Source organism: Octodon degus, unplaced genomic scaffold (assembly GCF_000260255.1).
Source record: "Octodon degus isolate 3935 unplaced genomic scaffold, OctDeg1.0 scaffold00112, whole genome shotgun sequence".
In the NCBI taxonomy this organism is placed as follows: domain Eukaryota; kingdom Metazoa; phylum Chordata; class Mammalia; order Rodentia; family Octodontidae; genus Octodon; species Octodon degus.
Window position 1 is genome coordinate 2,015,620 of NW_004524688.1, and position 18,388 is coordinate 2,034,007.

General features: G+C 38.6%; 1 protein-coding gene and 1 pseudogene across 1 annotated transcript in view; both read right to left on the minus strand.

Moving 5' to 3' along the window:
* The window catches only part of Pacrg (parkin coregulated), a 539,156-nt gene that overhangs the window by 330,186 nt on the left and 190,582 nt on the right, over nt 1–18,388 (minus strand). The gene's annotated exons all lie outside the window — the stretch shown is intronic.
* On the minus strand, nt 1,266–1,622 carry LOC105743277 (annotated as a pseudogene).

An 18,388-nucleotide genomic window follows, 5' to 3' on the forward strand; every position in this document is an offset into this window, starting at 1 on the left:
GTAGCTTTAGAATATCAACCAGCAAAAATTATTTAGAATTTTGGAACCTGAGAGCTACTAGTTAACAGGTAGGAAAGAATGTCAGAGTCTGTCAGAGCCTCCATAATGATTTTGAAATGTGTTCATAGACACAGCTAACTTCCTCTGACGCACGGGTCAGACCAAGTCATTCCCGATAACGAGCATTGCAATTCTACCAATGACATTTCTGAGCCTTTTTGACAAAGTCTGACCACTGTCCTTCCTATACTTGGATTATGTCTAAAACTAAAATTGCTTTCATTTCCACCCATGTACCTTTGACCCTAGGGACTCGACTCACAAGAGGATCCAGTTCCCCAGGGTCTGGCAAAGATACAGCTGGCTATTTGATCTGCACTCCTTAAGCTTCTGACCTCTGACCTCCCTAAATACTGAGATTTGTTTGCTCTTCCCCACACTTGTTTCCTACACCATCTTGCTTCTGATCACTGACCTCCCAGACCCCTGCAGGTCTTGCCTGCCATACGCTGTCAGGTCCGTATCGCTTTTCCACTGGCCCCTGTGGATGGTAACAGTGGGTGCTCAGGCCAGTTCATCCATGCATCAAGTGAGCGGCACATAAATGTCCTACATTTCCAAGGAAATCAAGAGTGAATGCAAGAGAGTATACTGTGAAATGTATTTTTATATTCTTCTAATGCTGATTAAAATTTTGTTCAAAGAGGCCATTGTTTGCAATAACCATCTCAGCAATGGAATATTGACTGTTTGCCAGTAACCACGCTAAGTATTTTACTTAGAGCAAGTAATTTAACTCTTCAACTTTATGTGATGAAGACTACTGCTCCCATTTTATAGATGAAGATACTGAGAATCAGAGCAGGGAAGCTCCAGTGACACTCAGGATGAGCAGGAGAAACGAGAATTTTTTTTTTTTTAAAGAAAGACTTACTAAAAATTTGCGAGGCCAGGGAGATGGCTTAGTAGAATAAGCGCTTCCCTGGCAAGCACAAGGGCCTGAGTTCAATCCCTGGTTCTGCAAAAAAAAAAAAAAAAAAAAAAAAAAAAAAAAAAAAAAATTTTTTTTTTTTTTTTTTTTATGGAATCGAGCACTAGTTACCAATTACAGCTAGACTTTTTTGTGTATGTACCTTCCAAATATTAGCCCAGTTAGAACTGCCTTGCCAGTAGTCAAGTAATGAACCAGGTCCTGGTGGTTGCGTCCATGGTTAGATCGTTCAGGTGATCCGGAACTCTGAATTGATAGCTTCAGCTTTCAGTTCTTAGTGATACCTCCAAATAGGTAAGAGTTGAGAGGCCCTTGCTGCCCCGGCAAAGAAGTTCACAGCAAACAGACTCCAATTGTTTGGTATAATTACCAGTGAGTACCATGACCAAATAAATCCCATATCCCTCAGAACAGCGGACTGAGCAGTGCTGAGCTTCTCCGCAGGTCTGGCTGTGCCTGCCAAGCCAGCGCACACCAAGCCCCACTTCATAACGGCAGCCCAGAAAAAGACTGTTTTAGGACCTGCTGGGTGGTTGTACAGCAGCCGCAGTTTCTCCGGCAGCATCGGCTCCACTCTGTCGAGTAGCCGGCGGTGCAAGGCCCACAGGTCCCGGGAGCCGGCGGCTGACATCTGCGTGCGCGCTGGTGGTGGGCGGCGGCGTGACAGCTTCGCGGGGTTCTGTCTCCGGCTGGCAGCGAAGGGCAGCTCTTTGTCACTGTGCCCAGCACCGTGCCTCGTGCCCACCTCTCCCCTGGGGCGCCCTTCCCATGGCTCTGCCGGGTCCCAGCGCTCCAGCCCGGGCCCGCGGGGCGGAGGCTTCGAGAAACGAGATTGAATCCAGGTGTGTCTACCCTTAAACCCGCTTTTGAATTACTAGCTCTTATGTGTGTTTCTTCTATACAGAAAGATTAGTACTTTTATTTCTAAAAGATGTGTACTATATGAGGTCTATCCATTTCCCATATTAAAAGAATGATAAGCCTCTGTAGCTGCTACAAGAAAGCCCCAACTTGAACAGCTTAGGAAATTCCTACAGGGTAAACCATGTCTTTCTTCATCCCCACACAGAGGTAGAATGCTTAATACCCTTTACTTGAGAATATCACCTTATTTTCAGACATGGCATTAGGTAGGTTGTAATCCTGGTGCCTGGATATAATGAGAGCATTTACGGACAGACATGGGTAAATGTTGAGGAAAGACCCTGCAAAGAGACGGGCAGAAGGCTATGGGGCCACGGGAGATATGCTGCCACCTGTAGAGGAGTATCCCAGGCCACCAGATGGGGGAAGAGCTAGGAGGAGATTTCCCTGAAGGTTTTAGAGGAAGGATGGCCTGGCCCACACCTGTGTCTCTGAGTCGGAGCTCCAGAAATGTGAAGCGATAGATTTCTGCTAGGTTAAGCCACCCAGACTGTGGGACTTCATTAGAGCAGCTCTAGACAACTAACACAGTAACTCAGGGCTGATCAGCATTTTATATCAAAGCGATAATGGGTTACACTGCTATCTACTGTAGTGAAGCTGATTAAGAATAATTTGACAGTATAAACTGGTTAAGTGGGCCGGCCAGGTAGCTTAGCAGATTAAAGTGCCTGTTTAGGCAGACATGGGGACTGGGGTTCGATCCCTGGCCTGCTCTGCCAGCCCCACCACCGGGGGCGCACTGCATGAGACTGGGTGTGATGGATTCATGCCTGTAATCCCAGGGCTTGGGAAGCTGAAAAACAGGAAGGATCACTATGAGTCCAATCTTTGTAGTGAGACCCTGTAGACCCTTTACTAAACACATTTAAAAAAAAAAAATCTGGTTAAAGAATTATCATAAAACACTAATAGAAAAAAGCATTTTGATAAAAGAAAATGATCCCTATTTAAGAACCTTATCCTGCTGGGCAAGGTGGAGAAAACCTGTAATCCCAGCATCAGGAGGCTGAGGCAGGAGGATCATTGTGAGTTCAAGACCAGCCTGGGGTACAAAGTGAGCTCAAGGCAGCCTGAACTGCATAGTGAGACCCTGTCTCAAAAAGAGAGAAGGAAGGAGAAGGAGAAGGAGGAGGAGGAGAAGGAGAAGGAGGAGAAGAACAGGAGGAGGAAGAAGAGGAAAAAGAAGAGGAAGGAGAGAAAGAAGGGTAATCTTGTGCCAAGAAACAGCAAGATGTAATTTTAGAATTGGTCTCTAAGGTTTGCCTTTCTCTAAAACTAAATGGTACTGTATGTTCCTTCTCTTTCTTCTCTCTCTCTCTCTCTCTCTCTCTCTCTCTCTCTCTCTCTCTCTCTGTTTGGTTTGTTTTGCTTTCATTTTTGTTTTTGATTTTTTGATCCATAGCTTTGCACCATGCCATGCCAGTGTTCCTATTTCACTGGCATCAACTTTAACTTTATCTTTGTTGTGGTTGTGGTTGTGGTTGTTACTGTTGCTGCTTCTGCTGTTGTACTGGGACTCAACCAGGGCCTGCTATGCTAAGCTAGTGCTTGACCACTGAGCCACACACTCGGTTCCCTTTCACTTTTTCTTACATCTTAACATGAGCCTAGTTGATTTAAATAGTGGATTGAGATAGGGGCCATGATGTGCAGGCATGTTTGCAGAATAGCACAGCAGACACAAATTCAACATTAAAACTCTGTTAGCACACTTAGGGACTCTGAGACACTCTCCCCTTTCTCCTACTTTTGAATCTCCAGCCACCTTTCCCTTCCAGCCAATTTCCACTTCTGTTCTTCCTTGTTCCTTTTTTTTTCCTTTTCTTTCTTTTTTTTTTTTTTTTTAGTATTTAGGACAGGGTCTACATACAGGGTATTCAGGGTCTCACTGTGTAGATCGGACTGGTAGTGATCCTCCTGTTTACAGCCTCCCAAGTGCTGTGATTACAAGTGCGTGCCACCACCCCCAGACTCAATCACCTTCTCAGCAAGCCCTGGGGATGGGGCGAGCTTTGCAGGCCTGGGGATCGAACTCCTGGACCCTGAGTCTAAGGAGACACTTTAATTCCTTGAGCTATTTGGCTGGCCCCCTTTTCTTTTTCTTCTGGTTTCTTTTTCCTGTGGATTCCCCTCCAGTGTAATTACTGCACAAAATATCAAAATAACTTAGTTTTTGAACCAGTCTATTAACATAGAACAAGGCTGCATGGATGCGACACACCATACCTGATACGTTCCTAGTTACCTGCAGGAGCTATTGGTCCCCAACCAGTGTCACACTGCTTAGGATTAGTTACCATCCTAAGTTCATTTTGCTAGTATTCTCATTTTCTCTATTTTCAGGTTAATCCTTAATAAACAGAAAATCAAAAGTAGCTATGACATGAGTCAACAGTTTATTCTCCACAAAGTACTATAAAAACCTATTTATAGAATTAAGAGTCAAAAATATACTTGCTAGAATAAATTTATTGGGTTATAACTTATCTCCCCTATTCAGCTATTAACCACTTGGTATGAAATTTTTATTCATCAATACAGTTTTATCAGCCAGAACAATGCCTAGTACACAGTAGGACTCAAAACTTGTTCAGTTCATGGAAAAATCATAATAAAGCAAAAAAACAAATTACTCCATATTAACTACTGGAAATTTTCAGTACTGAAAATACTGATAGAATGCCTGAGGGTTTGAGGATAAATGTTTGTGGAATAGTTAAAATACTATGTTTAAATATTTGAAGTGATCAACTGAAAATTGAGAAATCTATTTATTTATTTGTTTGCAGTACCAGGGATTGAACTCAGGACCCTGTGCTTGCCAGGCAGGCACTTATTCTACTGAGGTATCTCCCCGGCCCCAAGAAACTTAGTATTATTCAAAAACTCAAAAAATTTCACAGTTGTTTTTTCAGTCTATGGGAGCAGGGAGTCAAAGTTAAGTTCACATACAATTGAGGTATAGGATCTCAGAATAAATCCTGAGGGGATTTCACTGACCTTATCAGACCCAAAAGCTACAACTCTTGTTGCATAGGTCCTGCTTTACCTTGGTCTTAACCATCCAGCCGAAAATTATAAAAACAAAGTATAAGAAGTAAAGCCATGCTGTTATGTTGAGCTGTAGGGGACTCAGGTCAACAATTTCTGACATTGCCAGTCAAGCAGAAGACCCAATACTATTATGGACTACTGGACTCTTTTAGAATATTTTGCTGAGTTTACACACCTATAATATTCAAATAATGGAACTAAACAAAAAAAAAGGGGATATATAAATGGATGTCCACTTTGTATCTGTGTATTTAAAATGGTTAGGATAGATATATAGCTACATTCTCTTAATGAATAGAGGGATTTGTTGCAATAATGTTTGTAAATAGGATATCATGTCCGCATCTTGTACAGCAATTAACCACTAGGAAGAATGTATGCAATGTGTTAATTATTGAAACTGTCCTACCAATTTGGTTTGAAACTGTCTCATTGCTATTTGTTTCTCAATAAAATTATGGGGGAAAAAAGTTCACATACATTACTCATGTTTCCTTTTTTAAACATTACTCGTTTTATTTTGAACATGAGGATCAAGGATCCAAACACCTGCTTCATTAGTTTGATAATTAAGTAACCAAATAATCATTCTTCTTCCTAATGTCCTTGAAAGTTAATTTGTAATGCATTAAAAAAGATTTTTACTTTGAACTGTACAACATACACTATATGAAGTGAAAATCAGACTAGCTTGTTAGATTATACCCTAACATACAATAGGAACACATTTTGTAAAGATAAATACTTTAAAAATACTTACATCCACAGGGAGAATAATTATTATTTTACATTGCTCTGTTTGCTTCTCAACTAGTAAATAAAAACTATGAAAAAATACTGAGATTGTAGATAGTTTTCCTGTATTAGAATCTTAAACAATAAAAATGTATTCTATCATACCCCACCTTTATTTTCAACACAATTTTAAAAGACATATGAATAAATTCATATACTATTTTCCATATCTGCTTCTTTGCCTACATATATTGCCCAAACCAAACTAGAGCCTATATATGCATTATAAAGTCTACAGTGTTAGTGAAAAAGTGAATTTATTTTGAAGAACAGACGATGCCACCATCTTTTCCTATTTAATCATAGGTGATTGACATTTGCTATTTGCTAGTGAAACAGTAGAAGAGAAAGGGAGAAAGGAGGCTGGGAGGGGAGAGACGGAGGAAGGGAGGGGAGAGAGAGACAGAGAGACAAAGAGATAGTCTGTCAAGTTCTGTTGCAGTTCTAGATAGTTCCAAAGAAACATCACTATCTGATATGTACACTTGACAACAAGAGAATAATCTCAGGGTTATTTAAATTCTAATATTATCAATTCATCCAAAATCTTCTGCTTTTACCTCATAGGATTTATTGCTTTATGTTGCATTTCAGGAAAAAAGATAATTTTATTTAGTAGTCATTATTTTCTATGTTTGAAATTATCTTTCTTCTAATTGACTTACTGTGGCATTGGAAGAACTCCAAAACTGCAAAAGATGTTGTTCAGTGAAAGCTTAATAAAAATATTACGTACTGTCAATTGCTGAAGCTACAGTGTTCATACATTTCCTCATAAGTCCTCCAAGGGCCAGGGAGATAGCTCAGTGGAATAAGCGCTTCCCTGGCAAGCACAAGGGCCTGAGTTCAATCCCTGGTTCCGCCAAAAAAAAAAAAAAAAAAGAAGTCCTCCAGCACTACTGTTACTACACAACCTAAAAGTCAGTGAACATGTCAGAGTAACACACGTTATAAAGAAAGTAAAATTTTAGTAGCTTTTAAAATTAAAGCAATATACTCCACTGAATTACCAAGTTTCCCCATATGTAAAGATATATAAAGATATATAGAAATATAAAGATATATATTATATAATACAATGCATGCTGAAGAGCATAGACTACAGTCATAGAAATATTTTATGTATTTTAAGTCCAGATATCCCTTGTCATTGCTAGAGACAAATTTCTTAGCAAGAAAAACTCAAATATGTATCAGGCAGATACAATATCGTACACACACACACACACACACACACACACACACACACATACACAAAGTCAAGAGTTGCAGGTAGCCCAGGAAAAGAAAATAAATCATTCACTGCAATTTGAACTGCAGAACCGGCTTCAAAGCTGAGCCCGGGCGTCGAGCTGGGAGCCACGCTCTCCCTAGACTCAGGCTGAGGATGATGCATGCTGCGTTACATGGCCCTTTCCTGTAACTGAGCCCTCACTAAACAGGGCTATCTCCTTTAAAGATGCGATACAATTTAGTGCGGTTGTTAGTTCAATTCCGGGACTCTCCTGAGCCAAGACTATCAATCACGCTGAACGGTGGAATTATTCATACAGTTCAGTACTCTGCACTGCTGTTCACAAGAGACTGAAGAGATACGATCAAGCTCATTTAATTTAGACTTGAGGCTGGACGTGAACTTCACTCCCAGCAGAACAGTACTATTTATCTATTGAACCACCCAATTCCTTAAGTTTTGTTAAAGTGGTTTCTGATGGAAGATCCTTTCAGGATGTTTTGCATTAAAGAGGAAAATGTAATATTATAAAAATTTGGTAATCTATGTAGTAGCAAGGGATTCCCAAGTGTGAATACAAGCTGCTGAAAGGCAAAGGGAAAAAATTAATGAATAGGTTCCAACTATTTCCTGACCTACGATAAAAGTGTAAGTGTCATTTTTAAGTTCTATTTCCATTAGCACTGGCTTGCAATAAGAGACTGGGTTAACAAGTAAATAAATAATGCCTTGCTGTATACGAAGAGAGCTAATTTGTTAGAAAATGAGTCTGCCCGCAATGAGTCTCATAAGTGTGCAGTTAACGGATCATCACCCCTATGGTTTCAGGTTCAGCCGCGTGGGAGCTCCTGACGCTTGTGTTTAATGACAGATCACATTTGTGTGCTTGTGAAATGCATGGAGCATTTTTCTCCTAGGATTCATCAGCAGAAAGCTGGAAAGCAGAGGAGAATTCTTGGAGGCTCAAAGCAAAGCCAATGGGCTCAGGCAAGAAAAACTACATAACTACCGCAGGAAGCTTCCTGCCTTGAGCTAGCTCGGCCCTCCCCCGGAAGACTAAACCAACAGTGAAAGGTCACACAGACTTGCTTTTAAAAACCATCAGCTGGAAGAAACTCTGAGTTGTTTTCTCCGGAGTGTTTCAACCCTGTAACTGACGAATGGGCTTTAAATAAATTAGCATGTAAGCAAAAACCACCTGATTTAGAGGGGAGATGGGCATTGTTGACCATCAAGGTTACTTGTAAGACTCAGCTTCACTTTGAAGAGGTTAAAATCCTTCATTTCATTTATTCAGGGACAAACATCCCATCAGTTTCCCTTTGAGTCCTTCTTTTATATTAATTAAAAGCTGTATTGTTTGCCTGTTTTCCTTAAATGCTAAAACAAGTTTATTTTCATTGAATTTTCACCTGAATCTGTATGGGCCTTTCATCTTAACTACTTTCCCTTTCCACATTGAAAGAACTTTTGGGGTACATGTATTGGGTTCTTTCTCACATGAACTTTACAGCTTAAAAAATTAGTTTTGATTGAATCCAGGAATAATCAGACATTTGTAACATTTTTACTTCAATTCATTGACAAAGAACAAATGGATTTGGATAGATTAATGTTTCATATAATGAAACAAATTTTGAAAAATGAACATACATCTTGATCCACAAATGTTGTACTTTGTGGGAAAAGCCGCATGTAATTCACTGAACAAGCTAGGATCTGTTCACTAATGTTTCCTAATTATGTCCCCGTTGTTGTGCAGCATCTCAGTAAAAATTAATACATCAAAATAAAAATGTCCAGAGAAAAAACAGAAATTAAAATTTTAAGTTGAAAGAGTATGCTTTCACAAAGATAATGCAAAGTCTAAATTTTCAAAAAAACAACTCAAAACACTACATAAGAGCAAGTGTAAAATATGCAAAAATTCCAAAAGCAAGAGTTCTTTTAAGATCAAAGTAAGTCTGAATTTTTATGCTTTTCCTAATGTATTTGTGTATATTTATATTAGCAAAACTTACATTAGTGGCATCCCTGAGTCACCAGGACCTTATTCTCCTCTGTGGACCAAGGAGCGCCTGGGGTACCCCTGGCGAGTCGGGCCCTCCCAGTGCGCTGACGGAGCCCAGGCCACTGAACCCTCTGGCCCAGGGATTGTAGGCTTCTTTCGCACTATGCCAGATGACCACACCCACCCATAATATGTTTATAGGGAACGAGATGAATGATTTAAAAATGGAGCCTCTATCAGGGAACCATAACACTCTAATTTTTAGTATGTTATGTTAATTAAGATGTAAATCAGCAAAATGACAAAAAGCTGTCAAAATTTCTAAGAGAAGTTAGAGTTCTTCAATCCTATAACAAGCTTATCCAATAGCACTGTCTTAATATGCAAGTGCAGAATGATAGAAAAGAGGACAGGCTCAAAAGGAAAGAGAAACTGGCAAGGCAGAAAGCTGTAGAATGGGGGAAAAACATATATATATATATATATATATATATATATATATATATATTATACAAAATAGTTAAGATAGGTATACTACTAATTTCTATTAGTTCATTGAAAATAAAGGTTTTTGCTTATATCGTCTGATCAAGTTTTGATGCCTGCATCTTGTAATGTGAGCAACTACTTTGACCATCACAATAAGCAATGTATTATTGTTACTCTCCAAGTACATTGTCTTGAAATTTTGTATCATTTTTTTCTCTTTAAAATAAAAGGAAAGAATGACAGAAGAAAGGTGAAAAATTAAACACAAAGATTAAATTTGTCTTGCTCTCCCTGTGACTCTTTTTTTCCTCTTTTCTCTCATGGTGCATGTTGGTGATACAGAATGGTGGTGCTCATTTTGACAAAGTGGTGCACACATTTAACATAAGGTAATCCTTTTCATCTCTCTATCTATTATCTAGATAGATATTATCTGTCTGTTTATTTTATTGTATACATGGTCTTACTACGCAGTGCAGACTCATAGTGATCCTCCTGTCTCAGCCTCCCCAGTGCAGGGATTACAGGTGAGTTCCACCATGCCCAGTTTCTGTGGTCACGTTAGTGTTCCTTGGGTTTTGGGGCTGGTACAGCATGCAGTAGCAGGGATTGAACTTGTATCCTTGTGCTTGCCATGCAGGCACTCAGACCACTGAGCTATCTCCCCAGCCCAAGGTAATCTTTTTCTATCTTATTACCCCCTCACTTTTTCCTCTCCCCTCTCTCAGATCTCCCTCTTCAAGGCCAACAGTCTACATCCTAATTTCCTGTCAACTTTACTTTTCTTTCTAGGTCCTTATTTATTAATGTTTCTCATATTTTAAAAAAATGTAGAATTTGACTTTTTGAGTATCTCACTTCACTTCACATCATGGTCTCTAATTCTAACCATTTCCTTCAAAGGATATGATTTTATTCTTTTGTCCTGAATAATAATTGTGTAAATATACTACTTTTTTTTATCATGCCTCTGTTGATGGGATCTAGGCTGTTTCCACAGCTTGTCAGTTGTGAATTGTACCACTTTTGTAAACATGAGTATGCACTTATCACTATAGTGTACCAAATTTAATTCTTTCAGAAATATACCCAGAAGCAGTATAGCTGGATCAAATAGTATTTGATAGTTTTTTGAGGATTCTCCATACCAATTTCCATAGTAGTTGTACTATCTTGCATTCTCATGAACAATATAGGATTTTTTTTTTTTTTTTTTTTTTATTTTAGGGACAGGTCTACAGGGTGTTCAGGGTCTCACCACTAGACCAGACTCCTAGTGATCCGCCTGTTTACAGCCTCCCAAAAGCTGTGATTACAGGCCTGCACCACCTCGCCTAGTCTCAGTTGCAGCACGCCCTGGGGGTGGATCCAGCACTGCAGGCCATTAGATCGAACTCCTGGGCCCTGTGCCTGCTTGTATGCACTTTAATCTCCAGATCTTTTTGGCTGGCCCAAGGAATTTTTAAAATTTATTTTTAAGGAGAAGGTACAAGGTATAGGCATGATATTCTGTCTAAACAATATTAGCACAAATTTTTCTTTTCAAGGAACTATGAGAAGCTAACTACATAATTATCTTAGCTATTGCTTCCTTGCCTCTTCCCCCTCACAGTCTGTGTCTTTTTTGAACAGCTTTTTCCCAGATCACAGTATCTACCATCCAGTTCAGATCCTCTTTACTTATTCAGTTTTTCACACTAGTGAGACAATATGATGTTTACATGTGTGAGTCCATTTATGAGTATGGTCTCTAGTTGTATCCACTTACTCATTAAAGTATTTTTATGGTGGAATTATATTTAAAAAATAAAAAATTCCATTATATAAAAAAATCGCATCTTTTTTATCTGTTTCTCAGTTGATGAGAATATAGGAATTTCTTAAACAGACAGAATAGGGTTATCGGCTTCACAGGATCAAGACCCCAAAAACATTCAAGGCATTTGGAGGCAGAAACTCATGGGACTTTCAAAGAGAAAGTCTCTTGCAAGGAGAAATAACTCTTAATATGAAAGGATTTCTATTCCTTGGTGTCCTAAACTGTACTACTTCAAACAAATAAAACTTACACAGAATATTAAACAGAAAATATAAAGATATTAGACAGTAAATAAGGCATCTAAGATCAAAATCTGAGGAAAAAGGAAAATGTCCACATGTATGAATAGTCTTTCTGCTTGACATATATTTTATTTCATAGGCATGGACAGTGGATAAGAAATAGTGGTTCAGAACTTCTCAGTACTCTGAGTTGGGGAAAAATATTGTAATTAGCCTGGGCATTGAAGACACATGGCTGCTCTAGAGCCTCAAGAAAAGGCAACCATAGAGAAGTGAGCCCAATATCTGTGCCAGTCCCCTAGAGAAATTGGCCATACCCTCAGCTCCACTGTCTCAAGAGAGATCTGGAAAGCATGCATAACATCCTTCAGGAGACTAAGTACAGATCTGCATACAGATCTTGAGCATTTAGTACCTGGTAAAACACCCTAATACAGTCCTCCTACAGCTCAGTTTGCACAAGAGTAGAAGACTGTTTAGTGAAGCTTCCATTTCAGTTCTTCAAAAGAAGCCATAATTCCAGCCTAGGGAAGGGCTGGATAGTATTAAGTGTTTTATAAGGCAAAACATAGAAATTTGAGAATAAAACCCAGTAGAAGGAGATAGAAGAATGGTAACAAAAATGGTTTAACATGCTCAATGAAAGCCAAAGGAAAGCAAGGGAGGCTGGGGAAGAGCTAGGAGATGACGAAGTGTTCATGTCAGTAAAATGCAGATAGATGTTTAGGCACTGAGGTCTAATAACTTGTTTTGATTTACTGTGATGTGCTGTACTCCTCTATTTCCCAAACTCTCAGTAGAGAGCACAATACCTAGACCCTTATGCCAGTGGTCCACCTGGATATGAACAAGGACGGGGCAGCATGGAGCACACAGGAAAGGTGGCATTACATGGAGGATGGCAAAGGAAGATCTGAAAGAGCAGGCACCCACAGAAAGAGAGCCAGAAGCAATTAATCTCATAGAAGTCCTTGGAATTCTTGGAGGTGGGAGGAGGAAAACAGTTGCTGAATTTCTCTTAGTCCATTGGGTCAGGCCTTAGGCTACTGTGCTTTAACACTAAAGGAGAGACTCACCCTGAAAGAATAGATGTCAGGATGCTATAGGAAGAGATCTAGGTTGGTGTACCCTCAGTCTCACACACACGTCAAAAAGGAAACCCATTCACCACATTTGTTAAGCAAGAGCAGCTTTGTCTATGCAATTTTGTTTAAAAATAAAATGAGTTCTGAAAACATTCATTATATCCTGTGTCAGTTTCTGAAAGCCTAATAAGAACTTATTTTGCTTGGTTTGTGAATGTACTGATATACCGCACATGATCTGTGTGGCAAGGGGACATACGGTGATTACTGTCATTGACGTCCTTCAAGCCTTCACTGCTTGAAAGAAAAGAAAGGAGCAAACAAAGAAAGCAAAAGCAAGAAACACACCCACAAAAACAAATCAGCAGCAGAGTCACTGTCACTTGCCCCTGCTGCTGCGAAATGAGGCCAGTCTAGTGCAGGAAGATGCCCACTCCAGTGGAAGTGCAGATGCTATTTTCATGTTTTGTGAAAAGTAAATTCCTTTCTGACACCATCTGCTTCATAAGCAATCATTCTTCTTTTTCCCTTTGCTTAGGTTTTGGACTCAAATTAGGGGAGGGAGGGAAGCAGTGAGGGAGAGAGGAAAGAGGAAGAGGGAAACAAACTAGAGAACCATGTATCAATGCGAACTAGATAAAGAAAATAGAATGAAGGGATCAGGAAGATAGCTCAGTTGGCAAGCAGAAGGTCCTGAGTTCGGTCCCTGGTACTGCCAGGAGAGAGAGAGAGAGAGAGAGAGAGAGAGAGAGAGAGAGAGAGAGAGAGAGAGAGAGAGAGAGAGAGAGAGAGAGAGAGAGAGAGAGGAGAGAGGAGAGAGGTGGAGGAGGGGAGAGGGGGAGGGGGAGAGGAAGAGGAAAGAAAGAAAGAAAAGAAGAAAGGAAGAAAGGAAGAAAACGGAATGAAGCATGAGTCAAGCACCTATGAACAGAGCATTCCAAATTCCTGTCTTGCCCATAACAAATGCAGGGATTTACAAATTTGGGGTTCCATTTTATTTTATTTTTTTCTAAACCTGCTCTGATTTCTATTTTGAGGTCAAGGTCTTACCATGACCATCTCAGGGACTTCTCTGAGATTTAGTATAAATATCTGTAAAGTGAAGCAGTGGAAAGGTTTGCTCTTGATGTTTCCTTTCCACTGTAGTATTCCATAGCTCCAGGACCATGACCCAGAGGAAGTAGAAAAATTCATTATGAGAAGTGTTTATATGCAATTAGAATTAGCAACAAAATTAAATTATGGGTTTGGTTCAGCTTCATTTGAGAAAATACTTTAACATTCTAGTTTTGATTTGCTTTAATAATTTTAGAAAATATAATTATCAGTATGAACTAATTTATCTTATGGTTCTTAATTTAAGTAAAAGACTGACAGTAGGCACTAAATAAATTTTGCAAGTTAACAACCTAAATGTAATTATGAATTTAAAGTAAAGCCTAAGTAGAAATAAAATGAAAACCAAGCACAAAAGACAGTGTTCAATAACATAATGGAAAGAAGTATGTAGTTACAGTCTACTTTAGAATCAGCTAAGTAACTACCTACCACTATCAACACCACTAACTTTATATCAAGCCAAAACATGTTACAGAACACTGTCCATCCAAGACAATGAAATGATTTGATAGAACAGAATGACAATGCATATAGAAATATGCATGAGAAATAGAAAATGGGGCATAGAAAAAGAATAAAGAATGGGGGAGGGGAGGAAAACTGAGGAGAAAAGACACAGAAATAGGAAAAGTGTGAAAAGTGAGAAGAATAAAGAAAAGGTGGCGAAGAGCAAAAGGGATAAGAAATAAACAAAGGAAAATTTTGCTCAGGAAAAAAAGGAGGGAAAGAGAAGAAGAGCTTAGATACCTTTCCTTTTCTTTCCATCCAGGAACTTTCAAGACTGGTAGGTTTGGCCTCAGGCCCACGTGAGGTTAAAATGTAAACAGCAGCAAACCCACTACACAACTCTAAGGAAAGGAAGGGGAGAATTAGTTTATACCTTGCTTCAATTTCCATGATCAGGATTTAAAGTCATAGTCTGGCTGCAATGACAAGCTGTTATAAAATATGCAATATGATTGTTAAAGGGACACTACTCCTTTCACTGCTCTGATTAAGACATACTAGTTGATTAAGATATACTGGTAAATATATCTGCAAGCCTCATGGTGCTAGGTTTCTGGCTCATTTGTAACTCATGGATAAGAAATCCTTTTTGAGAAGTAAAACTGGTGTAGGGCATGAGACTTAGGACACCAAGAGAATGAGATCACTTTTGACTTTGATGCAGCAACTTCCTAAAAGCAAATGTGAAGGTGCTGCTGTCCACCTGTTGACCAAGCTGAGATCTGGAGACATCTCTCTTAACCTCTATATGGTGTCCTTTGTATCTCCCCATTCTTCAAATGCTAGGTTTCCCAAGGTTTCACAGCCTTCTTTTCTCACCCTATATTTGAACTGTCTAGAATCTACATGGGATGTGGCCCTTGCAAAGTGATATTTTGAACATAGCAGGATAATTTCATTAAAGCTAATTTCTCCAATTTCATTTCACTTTTCAAAATGAAGATAGTAGAGACATTTGAGTCATTTGTAGGAAAAGATATACCTTGAAATCATAATCTTGAGTGGAATTAAATCAGACACTCAAGTTTAATATTGCATTGCTTCTTTTGTGTGAGCAACACAAAGGGTGAATAGGGAATGGAACAGAGAATAGATACTGGGGAGCAGGAAGAGCATATTCAAATGGGAAGGAGATCAAGGGAGGTGCAGGGGGAAAGGAAGAAAGGGAGAAGAAAAAGAGAATGGAAGAAACAAAATCAATGCTTTTATAAATGGGGAGGGGAAGAAATGCTGCAGAGGGGGAAGGGAAAGGGAAAAAAGGAAGAATTAAGATACATTATGAATAGGTACAAATGCCCTATAATGAACATGAATAATATATACAACAGACATGTACTAATAAAAATTAAAAAAATATTTCTTGTGACAGTTTAGCTGTCAGTGTAATTGGCTTGGGAGCCACCAAATGGATTGGTCAAACACAGTTCTGGTGGTGTCTTGGTGTGGGTCAGGAAAGCATGTTAGTGAAGTCTATTTTTGATTCTCTGGTCCTTTTCCTCTGTGGTACCATTCCCTTGCTCTGCTTTCTGTGTTCCAGGAGCTAAGTTACTGTGCCCTGCCACACCCTTCTGTTATGATGTCCCTATGTGGAGCTAGCTGACCATGGACAGAATTTCTCAAACCATGAGTTAGGTTAACTCTGTTGTGTCACAGGTAGTCAGTCCTGGGACCTGAAAGCTAACTAATATGCTTATGTTATTCCTATTATATTTCTATGAGACAGTGCTATTGTTCCATGCCTACCTCAATTGTCTGTACCTATACGGTACTATCTACAAGTAAAGCTCAGATCTCTCTTGAGATTCAAATCAACACATTTCCTTGTGATGGTTTGGACAACTGTACTGTGGATTTCTGCTGTCTACAGAAAGGAGCAGAAAATGCTTAATTTGTTTTGTCTCCTTTTTTAATGGTTTCTCCTTTTTCTCTTCTTAATCTCTTTTTTGTTTTTATGTAGTTAGCACAGGGTCTACAGGGTCTCACAACACAGATCAGACTTGTAGTGATCCTCCTGTTTTCAGCCTCTCAAGTGCTGGGATTACAGGTGTGCCATCATGCCCAGTCTCAATTGCCATCTCAGCACACCCTGGGGGCAGGGCCGGCGTGGCAGACCTGGGGATTGAACTCCCAGTCCCTGCATCTGCCTATCGAGGTGCTTTAATCTGCTGAGCTATTTGGCCAGCTGTAAACTAATTTCTTCCTTTTTTTCTTTTTTTTGTTGGGGGTGGGTACCAGGGATTGAACTCAGGACCTTGTGCTTGCCAAGCAAGTGCTTATTCTACTGAGCTATCTCCCTGACTTTTTCTTTTTTCTTCCAATTTGCATGCATATATCTAGTAATATGAATAACTGGTTGGAAGATGACACTATGCATTACAACAAATAGTGCAAAATTTATATTACTTTGTTAAGTGAAATTCTGTATCACTTGTAATTTTTGTTTTAATACTATTTTGTACTCCTTTAAAAGTAAAAATAATATATATATATATCCTATACATCTTATAGATATCATATATATGATATATTATATATATAGATACATATATTCTTGCTACTCTAGTCAGCACTTTCAAGCTCAACATGTTATAAATTCAATGTATCTTTCTCATTCTCACCACAAAACTATTCTTTCCCTTTGTTCCTCTCATGCTATTCACTTAGTTATTTAAGTCAAAAACTCAGAAATTGATTTCGATTTTTCTCCTCTTGAACATTTAATCCAGTCTTTCAAATGCATGTTTTATTACAAATTCTAGTAAAACTGTGAGAGTAGGCCTCTTTCTAAGTGAAAATAGAGAACGAAGACATTTTCTGAGCTATTACAGAGGCATACTTTCAGATGAATTGTTTGCTTTTACAGAATCAAGAGATATTCTTAGAGCATTAACAACAGAAGTAATATTTGGAAACCATCTTTAATAAATTTTGTAACTAAAGCATTAAATTCTTATGGAGACAATAAATTAGTGAGGCATCTTCATCTTTCAGATGACATGGTAAAACGTTTCCCAGTATCACTGACTTGGCAGCATTCAGTGTGAGAAGGCCTTGTCACTTTTAATTCTGAGTAGACGTAAGGGGTACAAAGCACAGTGCCTATTCAGTGGAACTAGGTGAGTCGGAGCAATATTGCATGAATAGCTTCGATACACACAAAACATTATAACAAAATTGTACTGAGATAATAGTAAAATTTGCTTACTATATTTATAAATAAGCTGACCTCTAGTATCTCATTTATAAGAAATCTATGGAATTCTTTTGCATAGTGGTTGCCATTAATGATGGTTTGTTCTTCTGAAAACCAGTAATTGTAAATTATATTTTATTTTGCTTACATAGTTTTTGGATTTTAGCTGTAAATTTTGTGATATGTCATCTAATAACACATGACAAATGTCATTTTCATACTGTCCTTCAAATTCATATGATAGGTAAATTTTCAAATTTTTTTCTTTAAACAGATTTGGGGATTTGAAATTTGTCATGGTTATGTCTTTATACTGATACTCCTGCTGTCATAGTTCTTTTGAACTATGTAATAATTTCTCTAAAATTATAAGTCATATTTCAATACCTAGGAAACAAATTACCAAAATTTAAGAATACATGGGACTATGATGTAAGTATTCCAAAATAAAATGTGAAAGCCAGTTCAAGAAAACCATTTACTTCCTGGACAAAGTCACACTTGAAGGATTGTTTAATAAAATTGTCAGAGTTTCAGGAATCTCTAAAAGTCTTTTCATCAAAGAATAACATAAGTCAGAATTTCTATTTTTCTGCATGGTATATTTTTGTATTTTTTAAATGCTGTTTTTTAGTGTTTTGAGGAAGAAGAGTAAATCTAATCCTCTTGGCTGGTCACAGGAGGAGCTGTATTGGTCTGATGATGATGAGGAAGGTAAAAAGATCCAAGATTTTCTCTGTATTGTTGTTAATTTTTGTAATATCAACAGCAATGCAGATTTTCTACAATTTTGTGAATGGAAAGAAAGGCTGTCATATAGCAAGTGTTAGGCTTCTCAGAACAGGATCTTCCTGCTTGGTGAGACTGAGGCCAGCATACCCTAGCTGACTGAGCGAGAAAGATGGAATGTGTCCCACATGCT